The 21,929-nt window shown below is 37.6% G+C and overlaps 1 protein-coding gene across 5 annotated transcripts in view; it reads left to right on the forward strand.

Moving 5' to 3' along the window:
* CHRM3 (cholinergic receptor muscarinic 3) overlaps positions 1-21,929 on the forward strand; it is a 446,537-nt gene that overhangs the window by 85,456 nt on the left and 339,152 nt on the right. The window contains exon 1 of one of the 5 annotated variants that reach the window (XM_074316779.1): positions 21,248-21,400. The exons of the other annotated variants lie outside the window; for them this stretch is intronic. The gene's annotated coding sequence lies outside the window, so the exon portion shown is untranslated. Of the gene's footprint in view, positions 1-21,247; positions 21,401-21,929 lie in introns of those variants that run through there. 5 annotated transcript variants of the gene reach the window in all.

Raw genomic sequence — 21,929 nt, forward strand, 5'->3', positions numbered from 1 at the left:
CAGACTGCATACTAATGATAAAAACAGCAGTTCACCCCGGCTAACTTCACACTATATTCACTTTATAGACAGTTAAAAAGATATTGAATATATGTGTGGCTGTTTACACATATGACACCTAAACGAGTTACCAAACATATTTATATAGTTCCGATTTTTACCCATCTCCTCTCCCTAGGGAAAACCTTTCTTCCAAGTAGATGAAAATAATATCTGACTCTGGGTGGTGAACACACAGCGGGATTTATAGATGATGTGATACAGAATTGTGCACCTGAAATCTATGTAACTACTAACCATTGTCACTCCAATAAACTTTAATTAATAAAAAAGAAAGAAAAAAGAATATCTTTGTCCTCATCCCCCCATGTCTTCTTTTTTAATCATCTTTGTGTTAAAGCCCCAGCATTTTTCAGTCTTCCCTTTTCCATGTCTGTTGGCGCTGGGACAGTCACATCCTCATATCACAGCTTCTATTCCAGTGGGACACAGAATCTTAGTATATTGGCGTGCAGTTTTTCAAAATTCACGTATTAGGTACAGGACTCAAGTATTTATGTTGTTTCATGTATTGTTATTGAGTTTGTTTACCAACCATGATCCTCACAAGGAGGGTTACATAGGTGTACTTAGAATTCAATTCATTGGACTCTATGTAGATATTTGGGTTTTCTCCACATTAAACCATCAATGGTCAGGCAAGGGCCAAGACCAAGAGAGCAGCCTAAGAAACAGGTGGGCAATGAGTGGACTTCAAGTTTTGTCTGTCCTCTAAATCAACCTTCCTTTTAACCTGCAGCCCTCCCTTCCACTCTCTTCAATGTGCAAATTTGGCTGTCTTTTCTGTGAACCACTCTCTCGATCCAACCTCTATAATACTTCTGCTTACCTATTCTTACCTGTTTGAGGTGAGTTTGTGATCTGTGGTCACAATGGAGTGGGGGATAGGCTGTTTCATTTGAGCAGGCAGGTCAACAGGGTCTGCTCTTCACCAGCTGTGAGCCCTCAGACTGGTACACTCAGCTTCAGCTACCTCGTGTGTAAGACGGAACGGTAGTACTAAATGCTATTGTAGAATAGTGAAGAATCTGTTCAGTTTCCAGCATATAGAAGGTACTCAATAGATAGTAGCTATTATTATTAATTGTCGCTGCCATTGTCCATCCCTGCACATCCCACTTTGAATTTTCCATCTTCTACCCAAAGGCAGGCATACTTCCTCCTAGAGATCGTTTCTTATTCATTTCTCCCGACTTCTGGCAGCCTGTGAGTAACTGGAGTTACGAGGGCCAAGGGGTAGAATGTGTATCCACTGTCATGGGGAGTTGGAGGGACCAGGGATTCTGTAGCAACGTCCCCGTTATTGCTCACTCATGTCCACATCTGTGTTGTGATGACCCTGAGGACATTCGCTATCTTTCACTCCTTATCTTCTCATGTCTCTATCTGACTTTTTCTTGGGTATATGCGTAGAGGCAGAAATCATTGAAGGGGCACACCACATGTAAACAGCATGCATGTCGGTGTCATCTGAGTGTGGGCTATCAGGAGGTGGCCGTCCACAGGACAGAGGTTATTACGTTACAGCTTGGATTCCAAGGCTTGGAGAGAGAGGCTGAACCAATTATCTGCATTCAACTGTGAGTCCTGTGCTTGCTAGTTGTGTGGGTTTATTTTAACTTTCTAAGCCTCAGTTTCTTTATTTGTAAAATCTGTGTCATACATACTTTGCAGATTATTTTAGGGATTAAGGAAGATAATGACTGCATAATGGATTTTATATGTATATATGTATATGTATATATGTATGTGTGTATTTACATATATATAACAGACATGGATATAATAAAGATGATATATAAATACAGGTTATACATAATCTTTATTAAATCTACTATATATTTGTATTATAGTATATATAAATATATAACAAATTATTATATAAATATTATGTAAATATATGCATGACAAATATGAGTCTAATGAAGTTTTTCAGCACTGACATCTGTTGTCTCTATCTCCAGATTACACCAGAAATTAATTTTGAGTAGCTCTTGTATTTGATATTTTGAATGCTCCAACATGGGTGATGTTTTGAATGTAACTGCGCACAGCTTTTATGTGGGTACCATAATTATACAGGCTGAAGTTTCAATTTAACTTTTTTAACCGTTAGGGCAGTCAGGGCCCTGTGTTGACGAATCACTGATGTTCCCTGCTGAAGAGAAGCTTCTACTAAACTCCTGCTCTCTGCCTCACCCACCATTGCTTGTGCAAATTCCACCTTCCCAGCCAGCCCCCTGTCTGTCTGTATCCACAGACACCAATGTAGACCCAGGACTCAGATGCTTTTGACGAGCAGTGTTTTCATTGGGTGCATGCTAGAATAACTAGGCAGACCCAGAGTGTTGCGTTCAAGTTCCCAGATGTGGTCTCCACAATCATGTTTTTGGAGAGAGTAAATTTAGAGAGAAATGTTATCCCAAGGACTGTGAAGCCATGAAAACATTTTTTTGGAAGATTGTTGGTGATGATGACGGGGATGAAATGGTCATTCTTTTATACTTTGGGATTGCGGCTGGATGGCCCGATTTTGCAATTACTTTTCATTTCATTCAGTGTTCTCCAGGGATTGTAAGAAGAGTGATTAATATACATTTAAATGTAACTGACTTTGAAGAAAATAAACCCACACATGCATTACTAAGTGATTTCCTTCAGGCTAATAACAGTGGCAGGTGGTGACTGCAGCCCCAGAGACTGATATCACCCCAGACACCTGAGGACGTTGTGTGAATGTCTGTCCGAGTTCTGTGCATCATCCTTCTCCTTTGCTCGCTCAGGAACTATTTGCCAAGTGCTTTGCTGGGATGAAGTAGAATAAATCAGAGTTTCCCCCAGAGGTCTTTCTTGCCTTATCTGGAACTTACTGCTTTAAAGAATAATGGAAGGTTGAGGGATTTTTTAGAAACTCACTTGTTGTGCTTTCTTTCTCCTGAGGTGACAGGAGGGACGTAGAAAGGCATTGTAAGGCCATGGTGACCGAATGGCGGCAGGCGTGGCAAGGAATGAGGCCGCTGCCAGTGTTTTGAGAAGATCGGGAGGAGAAACTATAACAGGTGTGGGTGAGAACTAAATTATGTCAAACACCTGGAAGACTAGAGCCAGCCGCCAGGCAGGATGGATGTGGCCCTGGCACTTGAGCAGCCAAGTCACCGTGCCACTCAGTTGCTCTGCTGTGGAGAAGTGCCGGGAGATGTCCTGGGGAGCCCTAGGGTATGACCAGGCCTGTCGGGGAGGCACGAAGCAGCTAATTCCTAAGTGGTATGAACCTGTCTGAGTAACTGCCTGCTGGGTGCTTCCCTGAAAATAAGACCTAACTAGAAAATAGGCCCTAGCATGATCTTTCAGGAGGGCATCCCCTGAACATAGGACCTAATGCGTCTTTTGGAACAAAAATTAATATAAGACCCGGTCTTATTTTGGGGGAAACACAGTATCTGTGAAGGGACCACAAATGGGGCAAGACTGAGGGCCCAGGTGTGGGAGTCGCTGTCAGATACGGACATTGAGCCTTGTGGGTTTGGGGGATTGTTTGCTTTATCATCCTTTCATTAATGACATGTAGTCCACATGAAGACATTTGCCTGGTAGAACTAAAAATCTGGCAAGTATCCAGTTCTTACTGTAACAATAAGAATTCAATTTGTAAACTTGCCAGTGATTTAGAGATTTTGAAATACCTAGCATATCAAATATGGGTAGTCACATGCACCCTTGGCTTTCGTAGTCATTGTACTTATTATTGAAGATAACCTAGTAATTACAAAAATCAATTGAAAAAAATTGGTTATTCCATGAAATAAATTTGATTTAAAGAAAACTAAATTTCCACCTGGTGAATCATACATCTCTTTTTGTGTGCAATCTACATTTTCTGAAGGGCAGTGAGACCAAAACTTTGTGTTATTAATAAGCAAAACAGGAGAACCTAAACCATGAGTATAGACTTTCGGAGAGTTTATAAGAGAGCTGTAGCTCTCTGATTGATTAATAAATTATCAGTGACATAAGGGATGTGACCTTAATCTCCTGAGCTGAAATTTAGGTGTCTGACACAACTTGATATATTTTTGTGTATAAACTAATTTCTAAGAGTTGCATGTAAAATGTGTAGTTTTCCTCTTGTTCTGCTGAGAGCACATTAGCTAACAAAACTTTAATAGATCAGTTCCAATTTCTAGGCGTATACAAGCTCCTATACAATTACGCCTTTGACATAACACTGATCTCTGCCTTGTCCATCGACTAGACCTATTTTGATTTATTTAGCACGCTTCCTTACATACAGACCCTCCTTCCCTAGTAAATGTGAAGACACTGACATTTAAGAAACTCTGTCTTTGTAACCTCTCAAAATAGAAGTATCCCACATGCTCTTCTGCCATAGCCACCACCACCAAAAAGAGGTAGAGTCTGTGTCCCCCTCCCTTGAACCTGGGAAGGCCTTTGTCACTGCTTTGACCAGTGGATATAGTGGCAGTAACTTCCCAGGCCAAGTCAAAAAAATGGCACGACTGCCCCCTGGTTCCTTTGAAATGCTCATGCCAGGAATTCGGCCACCACGCTGTGAAGAAGGGCAGCTCCAGGGCAGCCTAAGAAGAAGCTCGTGAAGGGAGGACTCAAGGCCTCCTGCCCTCCGCCCCAGCAACCAGCCTGCCAGCCCTGTGAGCGAGCCAGCTTCCGGCCTCAGTGGAGCTGCTCTAGCCTGCGGGCCCTGGAGCAGAGACGAGCCATCGAGCCATCGCCGGTGAGCCCTGCCCAAACAGAACAAAATATGGATTGTTGGTGTTCACTACCTCCATATAAAATGGAGTTTAATAACAACTGAGTAGTTTTAGCTTTATTACTTAGTTAATTATATTAATTATCTGTATATTAATGCTCATGCATAGTGTATATTCTATATTTATATATAATTTATATCATTGTTTATGATATAACATTAGTTATTAATACATACTGAACACCTATACTAGATTATACTTGATAATATTAATAAATTACAACTTAATAATAACTAACGACTTCACGGTTTACCAGCTCTGAATTTTGGGAAAACTCTTGACCTCCCTTGACCTTGGTTTCTTCAGGTTTAAAATGGGATCATACGCCAGTTACCTCTTTGTGTTGTGAAGAGTAAGTGGAACTAGCATATAGAAAATTACAGAGACATGGTCAGCACTCAGTAACTGTGTGTTGTGATGATGGAAATGATGGCGTTTCTTGTAATGCTGATGGGGAGGATGAAAACATAAAGAGATCACCTTTACGTAGCCTAAGGACATTCTGTATTATATTTCCAGTGATATATTTATGGACTTGTTTATGTGAATAGACTAAAACTCACTGAATTCAGGGAACTGGCCTCATTTAGTTTTGTGTGTCAAGTACAGGCATGCTTGTTGGACTGTTGAACAGGCAGTAGAGTGAGAAACATAAATTCTAGTTGGGATGTCTGGGGTTTAGGATGTAATTGGGATGCTCCTATAATTTATATAGAAGTCCTTGAAAATAGGAGATTTGTGCTTGTGAGAAAAGCACAGATTTGAGTGACGAGTGAAGACTCAAGTGGAGAAAAATTATGGTATATGACTGATAAGAATACAAGGCAGAAGGCAGTAATTATTTCAGCCCAAGGCTATAGAGCCTGAGGCAGAAAATATTATTAATTTTGACTGGGAAGACAGAGGATGGGTTCAGAGAAGGTGATACTAGACAAACTTATCCTTTAAATCTTGAAGAGTCTTTGGAAATGACTATTAATTATTTTCAAAGTTATTTTTCAAAGTCAAGAATTACTGCAGCTGTCTCCAAGTTGGTATGCAGAGAAAAATGTGAGGTGAAGCTACACAGTTTAAGAGTAGTTGGTAGTTGAATACGGAAAGGTGATTATGAAGTTGGGTAGTTCTGTACAGTGAAGTGGGACCTCAATCTGTACACCTCAGTATTTTCTGGAATTTGGGTGAATTATCATGAATGTCAGAAGTTCTCATTAAAATGTAATTAACATGTTTAAGCACCAAATATTAGCACAAATGAATTCCATGTGTTTTTTGTTTGTTTGTTGCATATTTGTTTAACTATAGCATCAGCTCTGTTTTTTCCATGGTTTAATTATTTTTGTTTTCATTGTTTATAATTTAATACTTGTAATATTCTTTCCTCTTCTAAGGTTTAGGGTAACAATGACTATACATCTTTGGTTTCTATTTTCTTTTTTTGTAATTAAAGTTTATTGGGGTGACAATTGTTAGTAAAGTTACATAGGTTTCAGGTGTACAATTCTGTAATACATCATCTATATATCACATTGTGTGTTCACCACCCAGAGTCAGTTCTCTTTCCATCACCATACATCAGATCCCCTTTACCCTCACCTACCACCCCCTTCCCCGCTTACCCTCTGGTAACTGGTTTCTTTCTCAACTCACCGAAGTCTGGCTTTTGCCTTTATGATTCTTCTTCAAGTATAGCCACCAATAACCTCCAATTTATAATTCCAGTGGGCAGCTTGTTATGAAAAGGACTAGAAGCTTTCGAAGAGTCCTACAAAGTTGCTCATGTTGGTGCTCATCTGGAGTCTGGAAGCTAAAGTGTTAGGGGTCCTCTTTTGAATCAAGGAAACAAGAGTTATGTTAATCATTTTCTACAATTATGATCGCCTGTGCCCACCATCATTCAAAGAAAGTTCATGGAACGTGTTGGTATGTTCCAGCAGTTTCAATACAGAGGGATATAACACTTGACAAGGCTGACGGGGTCTTATGGTCTTGGAGTTAAGATTTTGGTCTCTTACATTCAGTGCTCACTTTAGGTTGCTTGTTTGAAATTTGGATTTCTAGGTCTCACTCCACATCTGCTGACTCACAACCTCAGAGAGTTGATGGCAAAAAACAAAGCAGGGATCCTGACATAGGGGGTCCAGAAAATCAGTGCGGGCCCTGCGCCTTTGAGTGGCATGCCTCTTCCTTAGTCAAACCAGCTCCGACCTCCTTCTCACCTGTGCAGGTTGCCCTTTCCGACTTGCCTCAGTGACCTCGTCTTCCCACCAACTTCATTTTCCACTCCATAGCTGACTCGTTTCTTCCTCTAAATTGTTAGCATCTAAGGACTTCCAAACTCATTTAATCATGAATTAATTTGAACTGTCTCTTTTACCTTAAAATATTTTTCTTCTGTCTGTAACCATTCTGAATCTCCGTTGTAAACTCCCCAAATACACAGGCAAGTGTATAATCAGCCCCAAGGCCTAGTAATGTGCTTTTGACATAGTGGGTGTTCGACATATCATTATTGATTAATTGAACCTTGACTCAAGTGTCAAGTAAGCTCTGTTCTAATTCCAGCTCTGTCTGTGACTTGTTATGTTGTGACCTGGGATAAGTCACTCAGTCTCCTTCAATTTTGGCCGCTTTATCTATTGACCAATATACTGGTAAGGACCCTTTCAGCTCTGCGTTCTGAGATGATGGCTTGGAAAATGGGAAGAAAAAACAGTTTGCATGAATTGTACGCAGTGGTGAAGACTAGAAGAAGCAGGACTTCATTTCAAAAGAAATAATTTCAAATAAATATACTGAATAAACAAAGGACTAGGTCCCCACTGCACACTGTGTAATGTCTCCAGTCCAACAACAGTTACTGTGCTATCTGAGGCAGGTATTATAGTGATAAAGAATTTGTCACTTTAGTTCCAACAGAAGTTCTTCAGAATCTAGCGGGTATTTTACTTTCTTGTTTTAACTAAACCACCCAGTGAAAATTTATAGGGGGAGAATGAGTATATTTAATGAATACTATTTCTTGAGAAATTTTCGTTCATGTTACCTTCTCTTCCTGGATATGTTATAGCAAGAACTTTATTTTTCACTATTGAGTAATTATGCATCCTGTTATTGTCTTGAGCTTATTTGAATAGAGTCTCTCAATGGGAACACCCAGTTTTGTGCTAGTTTCATGTATTTATATGAAGAGGGAATTAACCTAGAATTTCTATCCAACAGCATCTGTGCTTTGGACCCTGGGAAAATCTATATGCAAAATACTTGTAGTTTCCCTCAAGGTACAGCGGGGTTTAGTTTCCATGTGAGCACTGCAGCCAAAAGCTGACATGTGCCTGGGATTATGTGAACCCTGCCTGTTAACAGAGAAATGCAGATATTATAATAGCAGATATAAACCTTTTTTTTTTTAAGAATGGCATGCTGTTCTGAGCTTTAATTATTTGGGCTATTGTAGTGTCTGTTAAGAGTATAAAAATATTTGGTTGCCTTTCTGAGCACTAATTTTGTTTAGGAATTGTGTGTGCAGTGTTATTTGCTTAGCCAACAGTGAAAAGTTTTAAGAAATGCTGTTCACCTGAGTAAGAATTCCGAGATGCCGTAGAAGACGTTTCCATTGAGGTTGACTCCTCAACGTATATCCTATCCCCCAATTACTAGCTTAAGCCAAACAATGCAACTCTATTTTTCCTGCCAAATATTGGTTTAGAAAAGAGCCAGTGACACATGAGCTGCATCCGCTCGGGACTTCCACAGTTTTCTTGTTCATTAGAAAGAGGCGTAAAAAGAAATGGTTCACTCTTCTTCCTCTGAGTGTGGGGACATGACCGTGAAGCAGCCTCTGTGACATCACTGAGTGGCTAAGGGCACAGCTGATGGGCAGAAGGTGGATTCGTGGTGGCACCATTAGATTTGAATGTGCTGGAGCCCACGCTAACCTCCAGACATCTGGGAAAGGGAGACAACTGGTTGCAGCTGCTCTGAGCCTGTTTTTCTCCTACCTATAGTTGAAAACCTCCTAACAGATAAAGAATAGACAATGAAAACTTAGGGTGCGATAGGACGGTCCAGAAGGACAAAATGAAACTCCAGCAACAAAGATTAAGATAGAACATTAAATGAAAAGAGAAACCACTCTAGATGAGAAGTAGAATGAAATGTCCAAGTGCTAATCAAAGAAAAGAATTGAACATTCATCAGCGAGCAGCATGCCTTGTCTGTGGGTACAGCCTATGCACTCTGATGCAGAGCGTGGAGACACGTGCTAATCAAGGTAGCAGTTACCTGCAGCTTTATTTTATTAACAACTATCCAGACAGGCTAGAACCATGGATGTTACCTTCCAATACTGCTGATAATGTCTTTTAAAAATTAATAACAATTAAGTCATCTATAACTGTGTGATTATTGGTTACTGTTTCCAGTTTTCTTGTATTTGTTATCTTGTTGTATATTTTGCCGTGTATAATGTGCACCCACGTTTTTGGCTCAAAGTTTCAGGGGGAAAAAATCTCCGTTTTTTTAATTCAGAATTTTAGTTGTGTACGTTTAGGTACTTGTTTTTTGTATTACAAAGGAATTTTGGCGGGTATTTTTTAACATGTTATAGTACAAGAAATTTTATGTAACATAATTGCAAAACACAAGAACAGATACAAGGTACAAGAAATTTTATGTACCGGTAACACATTTACAATATTTATGCATCATAGAAGGCCAAGAATTTTTCATTGTCGTAAATTCAACTAAACTAATTATCATATTATGGGGTGTTATTTAGCATACAGATAGCGTTATTGATTTCTAGAGTTACACTTTTAACTCATAGGCATAAATAAAAGAACTGAAAACATTTATATGGATACGGAATTAGTTCTACCCATATACAATGCGCATCTTTATTTTTTTCTCTCACAAATTTGGGCAAAAATGTATGCATTATACACAGCAAAATATGGTATTTAAGATCAAAGTATTTTAAGGTTAGATTTATAATTTGCTCTTGTAATTTTGCTACTTTTCGTAACAGAGAGTACAGCAGGTCCTTGAGTAATATCATTTCATTATAACTTTGGTGCAAAAGAGTTGGATTCCTGGCTGGGGCCACTGTCCGTGTGGGGTTTGCATGTTCTCCCCATGTCTGTGTGGGCTTTCTTTGGGTCCTCTGATTTCCTCCCACATCCCAAAGATGAGAAGTTAGCTGAAGATATAAACGTCTAACCACTACACTGTATACCTGAAACTAACGTAAACTAATGTTGAATGTCAACTATAATTGAAAAAAATAATCATGGGTATGTAAAGTACAGCATAGGGAATATAGTTAATAATATTGGAATAACTGTGTACAGTGTCAGATGGGTAATAGACTTATTGGTGTTATCACCTCGTGAGGTATATAAATGTTTAATCACTGTCTTGTTTTGTATACCTGAAACTAATATAATATCGTATGTCAATGGTAATGTTTTAGAAATTAAAAAATTTGGAAATACAAAAATGTTTTAGAAATTAAAAGTTATACCAGTCTGAATGATGTGTGTGTGTGTGTGTAAGTGTGCCCTGTGATAGAATGATGTCCTGTCTGGGGGGAGGTCCCACCTGCCACCTTGAGCTGCTGGACAGGCTCCTGCCCCTGTGACCCTGAGATGGAATTGGCGGAATGGAAAAGAATCATCTTACTTGTTTTCATTCATCTTTCTTAATATATATGTAGCTAACGTTTATTTCATGTTTAATATTAGAAGTGTTTTGAGTCTTTATATAGAAGTTTGGCGATGTTTTTGGAACCAGAAATAGGCTGTAGGAAATGAACTCTTGTTTATATCAATTAGCCTGTGGTCAAATTGGTTTCATTTTATATCATTTTGCTGAAAGTTGCAGTTTATAAGAACCTATCGATGTTATGTGAGGACCTTATTGTAAATGTTCATTTTCTTCTGATTAAGTGTTTTAAAGGATTCAAAAATGAAAGTGTCAAATCTGGTATCTGCAGTTAGTTTTCTTCTTAAAAAATAATTTTCCAAAGTATTAGATATGTCTATTCCACTTTTGTTTTAACTTTCCTAAATCACTTCAGCTATGAGGGAGTTAAAAAATAAATGAGGGTCAATGATTTTGGGAGTTTGACCAGATTATGTTTGTAGAATTTTTTCCTGGCATATAATAAATTAAATCTTTATTTTGATTAAGTTTAATTCCATGAAGTATAGACTTATACTTTCAGATTTACTTCGTAATTGGAATGAAACACATTTTATGGGGAAATTAAGAGGATGAGAATAAAAGTTGAAATCCTACCATTGCCAAATGAATAGCTCAAGGAAGCAAAATAAGCTTTTATAAGGTGATTGAAATTGTAATAAATGAATACTTTGAATTTTTATTGCAAGTACATTTTAAATCACTTGTTTAAAGAGAGGAATACTACAGGAATATTAACTGGTTACAATTGGTACCTGCATTGGAGGCTTGAGGCTGAAAGAAGAGAGATGGAAGGAGCTACTTGTTTAGATGAGCTTTTGGACTAGGACGTTGGCATGGCAACGGGATGGAAGGAACCAATGTGACAGGTGAAGGGTTGACTTTGCAGGTAAGCAGGAGGATGAGTTAGGAGAGAAATAGGAATCCAGGGGGGGGGAAAACAGTCCAGAGGGTGTAAGGCTTTGGAAACCCCATTCACTCCTAGACAGTCATTGATGTAAGTGGGATGGCCAAGTCCATGTTTTCAAGCTGCAAGCAGAAAGCGGGGCTCTGAGCCGGTGAGTGCTCAGACACGTGGGAGTCATCCGAGCTCTGGTTAAGGATAAAGAATTTAAGGTCAATCCAACAAACTTTACCCAAATGAACGCCTAGTTTATTTAGGAGATTTCCCGGTGTGGCTAAAAGTAAAGGTCTGAAGCAGTAGAGGCCGCATCTCTGGTTCTCTAATCCCCGCCTCCCCACATCCAGTCTGTTTTGTTGACTCATTCCTGTTCAGCAAGAAGGTCAGGGCTATGGTTGTTGTTTTTTCAGAAGCACTTAGTCTGTTTATTCTCTTTGGAAGCTTAAAGTTGTTTTCTTTCCTTTTTCTTTCTTTTTTCCCTTTATTCCAAATACTCTTCGCTGATGGACATTCTTTTTCTGTTGTAGCCAACCCTCTGTGGGGTCTTGCTGTACCTCGTGTGAATCCAAGGCTTTTCCCCTTTCCCTGAGAAAACAGACTCAAGACCCTGGGTGGAGCAGAGGGCCAGATGTCCTGGAATAACTGTGGTTGTCACCGGCCCAACAACCAGCTGTCAGCTTCTCTTCACTCCTGGCTCTGATGGTGGCGAGTTAAGCCATGCATGTGAGCGATGCCCCCCTCACCTCCAGCACTGACAGATGTGTTACATTGACAGGGATTTTACATTTTAGGTCCATATTTCTGATATCAGAAATCTACATTTTGCAAGAAAGACCAACTGATTTTACCATGGTATATTTTAAATGTTTAAGTGTTTTAAATGTGTTCTGTAAAAACATAATAGAAGATAGCACAAAAGGCATACTATTAGTCTTTGATAGCTTAACCTGTTGTTTTTTCTTTTGGACCTTGATTAAATTAACTTAAATCTATTTCAATTTTGTCTTTTCAAAATAACTGATTTATTTATATAGCCATTGATGCTGTGTTTTTCCTATTTTCTGCAAACTTTATAAACTTTCTAACCATTGGAAAGAGACCATTTTCTATAAATTAGATGTACAAAATTCCAAAAATTTCGGTTATCTTTTTATAAGTCATTCTCCTGTTACTTAAGATTCTAATGAAGTAATCCAGTCAGACAATTCATTATTTAACAAATATTCTTAGTAGTGGGCAGACACTGTTTCAGGCACTGGAGATTCAATTCTTAATAAACTTCTTGATATCACGGTGTTTACATTTTATCTGGAACGAACACATCCTGTACTTGTTTCAACTAGAGTTTGTTTTGTGAATGAAAAAAAGTGATACTGTTGGAAATTGTGCCTTAGGGGACAGCTTACTTAAGAGATGCCTGTTCTTTTTATTGGACTTTATTTTTTAGAGATGTTCTAGGTTCACAGCAAAATTGAGGACAAAGTACAGCGTCCCTCTGTGCCCTACTCCCCCCACATACACTGTTAACATCCCCCACCAGATGGATGTATTTATTATAATTGATGAACCTGCATTGACATATCATTATCACCCAAAGTCCTTAGTTTACATTAGGATTTACTCTTGGGGCTATGCATTCTATGGGTTTTGATGTGTGTATAATTTATCCACCATTATAGTATCAGAAAGAGTAGTTTCACTGCCCTAAAAAATCCTCTCCACTTCCGCCTAACCCCTGGCAACCACTAATCTTTTTACTGTCTTCATAGTTTTACTGTTTCAAGAAATGCCATATAGTTGAAATCATATAATATGCAGACTTTTCGGATTGCTTCCTTCACTTAGGAACATATATTTTAGGTTCCTTCCAAGTATTCTCATAGCTTAATAGTTCATTTCTTTCTAGCACTGAATAATATTCTGTTGTCTGGATGTACCGTAGTTTATTGATCCATTCACCTACTGAAGGACATCTTGGTAGCTTCCAACTGTTGACAATTATGAAAAAAGCTGCTATACACATCTGTGTGCAAGTTTTTCTGTGGACGTAGTTTTCAACTGACTTGGATAAATACCAAGAAGCTTGATTACTGGATTATATGGTAAGAGTATGTTCAGTTTTGTAGGAAACCACCAAACTGTCCTACAAAATGGCTACACTATTCTCATAAATAATGAATGAGAATTCCTGTTGTTCCACATCCTCACCAGCATTTAGTCTTGTCAGCATTTTTGGATTTTTGCTATTTTAATAGACACTATTCTAATTTGCAGTTCCCTAATCACATAGGATGTTAAGCATCTTTCCAAATGCCTATTTACCATCTATATATCTTCTTTGGTGAGGAGTCGGTTCAGGATTTTTGCCCATTTTTTAATTATGTTGTTCATTTTATTATTGTTGAATTTTAAGAGTTCTTTGTATATTTTGGATAACAATCCATTATCAGATGTGTCTTTTCCAAATATAAAGTCTGTAGCTTTTCTTGTCATTCTCTTGACAGTCTTTCACAGAGATGGTCTTCAATTGTAATTAACTTCAATCTACCAATTATATCTTTCATGGATTGCATTTTTAATGTTGTATCTGAAAAGTCGTTCCCATACCGAAGGTCATCTAGGTTTTCTCTTATGTCATGTTCAAGGAGTCTTATAGTTTTGCATTTTACATTTATGTCTGTGATCCATTCTGAGATCCATTCTGTGATCAAAATACATACATATTTTTCCTTTTGCACATGGAAGTCCTTGTTCCAGAACTATTTGTTGAAAAGACTATCTGGCCTGCATTGACTGCCTTTGTGCTTTGTCCAAATCAGTTGACTGTGTGCGGGTTTGTTTCTTTGCTCTTTATTTCGTTCCATGACCTATTTGTCCTTTCTTTTTCCTATTGATGTACATGGTCTTGATTACTTTGGCCTTATAGTAAGTCTTGAAGTCAGGTGTTGCTAATTCTCCAACTTCGTCTCCTTCAATATTCAGATGCCTGTTCGGGGTTTTGCCTCTCCATGCGTAAACTTTAGAATCAGTTTGTCAATATCTTTAAAATAACTTGCTGGGATTTTGACTGGGATTGTATTGAATCTGTAGATCAAATTAGGCAGAACTGACATCATGACAATATTGGTTCTTCCTATCCATGTACATGGACTATCTCTCTTTTTAGTTCTTTGATTTTAATTACCTATAGTTTTGTAGTTTCTCTCCAAGATCTTACACATTTTTGTAAATTTATACCTAAATATTTCATTTTGGGGTGATAATATTAATACTGTGTTTTCACTTTCAAATTCCACTTGTTCATTGATGGTATATAGGAAAGTGATTGACTTTTGTATATTAACCGTGAACCCTGCAACCTTGCTATAATTCTGCAACCTTGGTATAACCTTGCTATAACTACTACTAGGTCAGGAGTTCAATTATTCTTTTGGATTTCCTACATAGATAACCACGTCATCTGCAAGCAAAGACAGTTTTATTTCATTCTTTCCAATCTGTATGCTTTTTATTTCCTTTTATTACTGCATTAGGTAGGATTTCCACTGGAATATTGAAAAGGAGTAGTCAGAGGGGACATTTTTGGCTTGTTCCAAGGTGCCTGTTTTAAGCTTACCAGTTTTGAGCACTTTCTATATGCAGAATTTAAGTATTTTACATGCATCACTTATTTCAGTTTTTCCATCCTAGCTACTGTCTGCCGAGCCTGATGAAGAAAAAAAAAATTGCAAGTGGAAATATTTCAGTGTTTGGTGTTGGACTATGACAGAAATATTTTTTTCCCCAAATTTGCAGGACTCAGTCCATCACAAAATTCTCTCCAAACCCAGACATCACCCCCAAAATATGATTAAAATTATCCTATCAAATATTTGAGAATTTACAAATATTTTCGTAGGCCAATATTATATTTGCAGAAATAGCAGAAATATAACTGAACTGTACGTGGGAATATACTCATTTTTCTCTATTAATATATGTATTCACTGGTCACATTTTTAATGCTTAAAATGTTGCCAGCATTCAATAATTATATATATGTAGGGAAATAAAGAAATAAACTGAATAGTCAAATTCAAAATTCTTTAAAATGCTTACTAAAATAGTAAATAAAAATTTTGTCCACAAATTCAGGAAGACTCCATGTTGGGTTTAAATCTCATATTGACTTTTAGTAAGGTAAAAAAATCTCTCTCTTTATATATATATATATATATATATGTATATGTATGTGTATGTATATGTATATATGTATATATATATATATACACATACATACACTCTCTATATATAATATTGATATATATATCGATATATATAGTGATATATACATATATATATATATATATATATATGGCTGAAAATATGTCACATCTTTGTAACTTTTAATGGGACATCTAGAGTAATTTATAATTGTGCCAAATTTTTTGTTTAATTCTGGGATTAAAGATGAAGTAGGAGGAAGACTTTATCATAACTTAAAGAATTTCACAATATTTATACTTCAGGAAGAACAATGTCTGTTGCAAACCCATTTTTCTGCCATAAACAAAGGGAGAATTATTTCTCTGGACTTGTTTATTTTTCTGAAAGCATGCTGCATGGCTTCAAAAGCATTGCAGACAAATGACTATTGTGAGAAATGAGAAGTGACAACGTATTTAACTCCTTACCTCCTATTTTTAGACAGAACAAATCTGAATTTTGAATGAATAAAATGTGATGGAATAGGCTGCACTCTGTCATTATTTCACCAAGATAGTACAAAATGATTGTCACTTATTCACTTCACAATAAATAAGAGTATAATACTGTCGACGTAAGAAACAGCCAAACCTGTAGAGAACTTGAATAAGTTTATTTGAACCAAACTGACAACAATTGCTGGGAAGCAAATCTCAGATTGAGAACAGGCTCCGGACAATGGCAGTTTTGCATCTTATTTTACACATTAGAATCAAAGGAGAAGATGTAAGGGAATGGGGAGGGGTGACATGAAATCAATGTAAATTAAGGGGGCAGGAGAAAGCAAGGTGAGGAGATCTCTGGGATTGGATAAAAAGTAAAATAGAGAGACACATACTTCTTTTACCTTGGTGAGTACAGAATAGTTAGGAAGTAACATTTACAGCACATAGAGATGGTATTGGGGAAACAAGATAACAATGAGGGGTTCTGTGGTCTCCTGCTCTGGTGCTGTGGGTTGTGCCCTGAGGGGTCTGGAAAAAAGGATCGCTCTGACATTCCAAGAATATGTTACCTTTGATGCAGAAAGACAATACAAGGTCAGACAATTAAGTTCAAGAACTCATCCTAGAAAAAGTGCTACATACCTCATTGTTGAATATCACTATGGTCACCTTCGAAATTGTCCCCTTGGGAAGCAATGCACTGATTCCAGCGCTTAGGCCACCCTTCAAAGCAATTTTGGAACTCTTTTTCTGGAATGACTATCAGAGCTGTCCTCATATTACCCTTGATGTCCTGAATGTCATCAAAATGTCTTCTTTTCAATATTTCCTTTATCTTGGGGTAAAGAAAGAAGTCATGGGGGCCAGATCAGGTGAGTAGCGAGGATGCTCCAATACAGTTATTTGTTTACTGGCTAAAAACTCCCTCACAGACGGTGCCGTGTGAGCTGGTGCATTGTCGTGATGCAAGAGGCATGAATTGTTGGTGAAAAGTTCAGGTCGTTTTCGTCTAACTTTTTCTCACAGCCTTTTCAGCACTTCCAAATAGTAAACTTTGTGAACTGTTTGTCCAGTTGGTACAAATTCATAATGAATAATCCCTCTGATAGCAAAAAAAAGTTAACAACAGTATTGCAACAAGTTCGTGAACTTAATTGTCCAACCTCCTAGACAGGCTCACTTAAGGTAAAGATGGACCTTTGCAAAGGAAGCTGCAGGCCAAGGATGGGACTACCCGCCACGACCCATTTTTATTTATCTTCACTCTCCTATGTGCTTAATTTCGGTCTCTGAGTTTATAGGGCCTGCCATGCTGGCCTCCTCTGAGCTTGTCAAGTTTAGTGTGGGGCCCCTTTTTTGTCTATTATACCATTAATAACCAGTCAGATATCTAAAATATGTTTCATTTTATATTTGATGCCTTTTATGTTTATTAAGATAAAAGCTCATTAAAAGCCTCTGAATGTTTTAGGAACATGAAGTATGAAATTAAGATTGTGCTCTTTGGCCCGGTTATTGAATGGAACCGTAGGACATCTTACACCTGGTTTTCTTCCTTTTAATATCAGTATTAATCTTCCTTTCAACAGCTATCATCCCCCCCTTTTTTTGACCAGATTGCCAGAAAGCTCAGAGCTAATTTTTTACTAATTTCTTGCTTATTTGCAAAAACCATTTGTAGGCTAGTCCTTCTAATATTTCCTTCTTTTTTTTTTTTTTTTTTTTTTGAGGGCATTTACCATATGATAGAGGGGCATTGCTTGCAAGGGAAGCATGTAAGCAATTATGCAAACATGTTAAATAAAGGGAAATGGCTACAAGAAATAGGGTAAGAGATTTGTTTGAAAATAGTTCCTGCAGCCCTGAAAATACCACTTAAAAGCTCTGACCACTTAAAGGCTTGCTTACCTGTAATGTGGATATCGTGATCCTTACCTTGCAAGGCTGCTGTGAGAATTGGTGTGGATATTGCCTATAAAGATAGCTTGTGTCTAAGGTAGCCTTATAAACATTGATGACATCTACCTGTGTGTATTTTATGAACTCTTATTCTCATATTAAAGACTCTGATATCGTATATCAAAGATTATGGTAATCCCAGATTGTTTCTATTTGTGTGTGAGATAAAAGAAGTTCTATAACCTCTGTATGACATTTCAGTTCTTTCCTTCTAAAATGGAGAAAAAACAGTGCATTAACGTCCCAGGACTTCTGTGAGAATTATAGGAGAAATATACATAAAGCTCAGCGCATTGTAAGTGCTTGAAAACATTAGCTGCTGTTGTCACTGCCTGTAGTATCTCAATAACTCTTGACACTTAGATTAGGATTGGTTATTTCTCCTAATTCAGAGATGTGAGAGTTCAGGTCAAAAGAAGCAAAATATTTGCCCAAGTTCACTTGGCAGATCAATAACTAAGCAAAGAGTTAGTTTCCCTGATTCCCAAGTCTTCACTTTCCCATTTATTTTACATCTGTTGCTATTGCTGTGCTTTTCATTTAGTCTATAAACAGATTAATAACATGAGTTATCATCACCATAATATACCTTGTGACGATGTTCCAGAATTTAATAGAGTGTAATACATGAGGTGTTCAATTATCGGCTAATATTAATGAAAACCAGGCAGAGTGTCTCTCAAACCTTCTAGGCGAGTCGTGGAGTTAAGACACTTTTACCATCCAGATTATGTTTTATTTTTCTCCAAGGACTGCTTTTATCTTTAGGAATGCACATTTTTGAAGAACATATTTTAGGAAGCACTGTTTTGATTGTCTTGTATATTCTATAGTAAAATTAAGTGTGGGAAACTGGGAATAAATAATCAGTGAATCTGATGAGATAAAGATAATTTCCCCACATGTTTTAATTTCATTGCTTTTTAAAGAGCACAAGGGAATGCTAAATAGTCAAATAAATTTTCCAGGCTATCTGTAATAAGCATAAGTAATCAGCTTATTAAATATATGTGGGGGAATAGCTAATACAAATGAGGCCTTTCACCACTGCACAGAGAACCAAGTCGATGTGGGTTTAAACCTATCTGAGCCCAATTGTCACTTAACCCCACTGCCTCCCTCTGTCACCCAGACCTGCTTAACTTTACTACTGGACTGGATGCACAGTATACATACAAGGGTGGCCAGTTGGTTTCAGTGACATTATGTTGTGTTGTACAGTCTCCCAAACTGAGTCCAAAAAGGACATATCCCATGAGGTGCATTGGTGGAAGATAAATGGCCAAATGTAGACAGTTGTCAACTTTGGTTAAGGCCCTTTCAAATTCCTACAGGCTTTAAAGTTTTCAAAATCAGAAGTTTTGGGTGAAAAAAGCAGAGATTATTTCCAGGAATTTAAGTCATGTTAGATATCCTTTAAGTACATTGGGGACAGTAGCATGATTTAGAGACATCTTGGGGAAATCTGTACACTGGGCCTTCTGGGGAGAAAGCTTACATATGGTTGTTCCAGATGGATGTCCTTGTCTGAAAGACAGCAATGGTGGCTGGGCTGGGTCACAGCATGCCTTCCTGTCCAGGGCCGTCTGCCCTCCCCATTCTTTCTGCTTCCGAATTTAGCCCAGTCCCTACTAGGTTGAAAGATTTCTCACCACAGAACAGTGGACTAATGGTATTTGCATCATAATGATTTGCCTTTGAAAAGTCACAAACAGGTATTTTTGTTTGAGTATAATTTAGGCATAATTTGGATGTGATTTCTTCAGTGTAAATAATATACAATTTTAGATATGGTATACTTACCTAGATGAATAAAATTATGCAGATTTTATCTTAGTAATTTGAACTCAAATTCTAAGATTACATACTGTAGTTTATATAAAGCATTCATATGTGACAGTTTTAACAAATATACAGCATCTTCTCTATGTTTTAAGACATACCAAAATTAACTTGCAAAGTGTTTTCTAATGATTTGATTGATATTAGAAGTATGGCTTTCTGTGACACTTGACATGTTAGTGATTCATAAGTTACACGGTTGATTAGTTTGGTTAAGGTAGTCATAAATGTTCTTTTTATCATCAGAACAAGACTTATTTTGAAACAACTCAAAACAATTGTTTGCAGAGAGATTTTTAACAGAGAATGTATTTAATGTTCATCAAATTTATTTTGACTTCTCAAATTTTTCTCCATAAGAGAATTGTTCTGCTAAGTTCATTGCCATTTGAACTTACTTTGTCATTTTCACTGTTTTAAAACTAGCTCCTTGGGTCTTATATTTTACTTTGCCTGTCTCATAAGTTTCCAAATGTATTATTTCACATGTTAATTACCAAATATTTAACTCTAAATGTGCTCAGTTATTTCTGAGAAAAAAGCAAAATAATTTTGTTTAATTCCCACAATGTATTGATATTCTTGCGTCCCAGAAATGCGTACAAAATTCTAAGGTGAAATCAGGAATATTGGGGGATGGAAATGTTTTATGGTCATCAGGGACTCCAGTGCTTAACTGTAAAGCAGGTATGTCATAATTTAAGTCAAATAAATAACTAAGATAACATCCTAAGCAGGTTCCTCTATGTCTGGCAGCAGTGAGCTCCCTTCTGCAGATCTAATGTTGACCCTGTTTTTAGAAAGCTTTGATGTATCTGCTAAGGCGTTTGCTGACTTTCAAAAGGCAACTTCATTCCGAAGCATTTTGTACATATGTGCATGATGACATACTGTTAGTAAAAACCTGTGAAGGGTTTCAAAAGTATCCTGATAAAAGTCCTGTATGTCTGGAGTTACATAATTATAACAAAGACAGAGAAGAGAGAGATTTGACCTGATATGAACCTGAAAGAATCCCGGTTGGCAGTAAGAGTACAAAAAGAGACATATGCAGGAAATCCTTTAGAATGTGTTGTGTTATTCAGATTTGTATTAAAAACAGTTGGATCAGATGGTCCTCCCACATTGCTGTGGCAGCATCCAGAATCCATTACCTTTACTTTCCATCACAACAGCAAACCTAGGCTTCATCCATCAGCCAAAGACTGAGACGCTCCTATGTAATTGTCAGTACGCAGACCAGTTTAAAGCTCTTCAGAGGCTGACACACGGTCATTGCTAAGCTCAGTGTTGCCCGGTTTCCACTTCCCATATGATGTGCAGACAAATTGTTTTCCTGGCTGTTAAGCCCTGTAGAGCTTTAGCTGCAGGGAAGCCAGAGGGCCACGGGAGGCTTTGTGAAGACAGTGGGTCCCTGAGTGATCCGAGGAGGCTATGGGTCTGCTTCATCCTCCTAGAAGGTAAGCTTCCTTCCAGAATTCTTCACTGAAAATCTCTGCTCCACATAATTCTCTGAAATCCTCCAGTTTTGACTTAGTAATAATTTTTGGTTTCCCATAATATTTCCCAGTAATATATTTATGGTTTCCCATAAATAGAATGGATATACATTAAACATTTATGTTATTTACTGAATGTTTGAAGTAATTTTGGATATTGAAATAATGCACCACATGAATTCTGCTGAATTATCAAAGGAATTCCTTGCTGCATTAATTTTATAGGAACATAGTGAGATTTCATTGCTCAGCCAGACACGTCTGTGTACTCTATGTTTTGTAGGGCTGTATATTGTTCTGGCCAGAGCGCTATTCCTACAGAGTGGCGCTGAAAAACCTCTATCAAAAGATGGAAATGTGTTCCGTTTCCTTGAACATGGGCAGACTGTTGTCACTGCCTCAGTCTTAGCCTAAGGAGTGTTGAGATATAGGCCGGGTTGTTAAAGACTCCTCAGTGTCTGTCTTGCTCTCAGCTTGTTGCAATTACAGG

This window comes from Rhinolophus sinicus, linkage group LG12 (genome assembly GCF_036562045.2).
Source record: "Rhinolophus sinicus isolate RSC01 linkage group LG12, ASM3656204v1, whole genome shotgun sequence".
Lineage (NCBI taxonomy): Eukaryota > Metazoa > Chordata > Mammalia > Chiroptera > Rhinolophidae > Rhinolophus > Rhinolophus sinicus.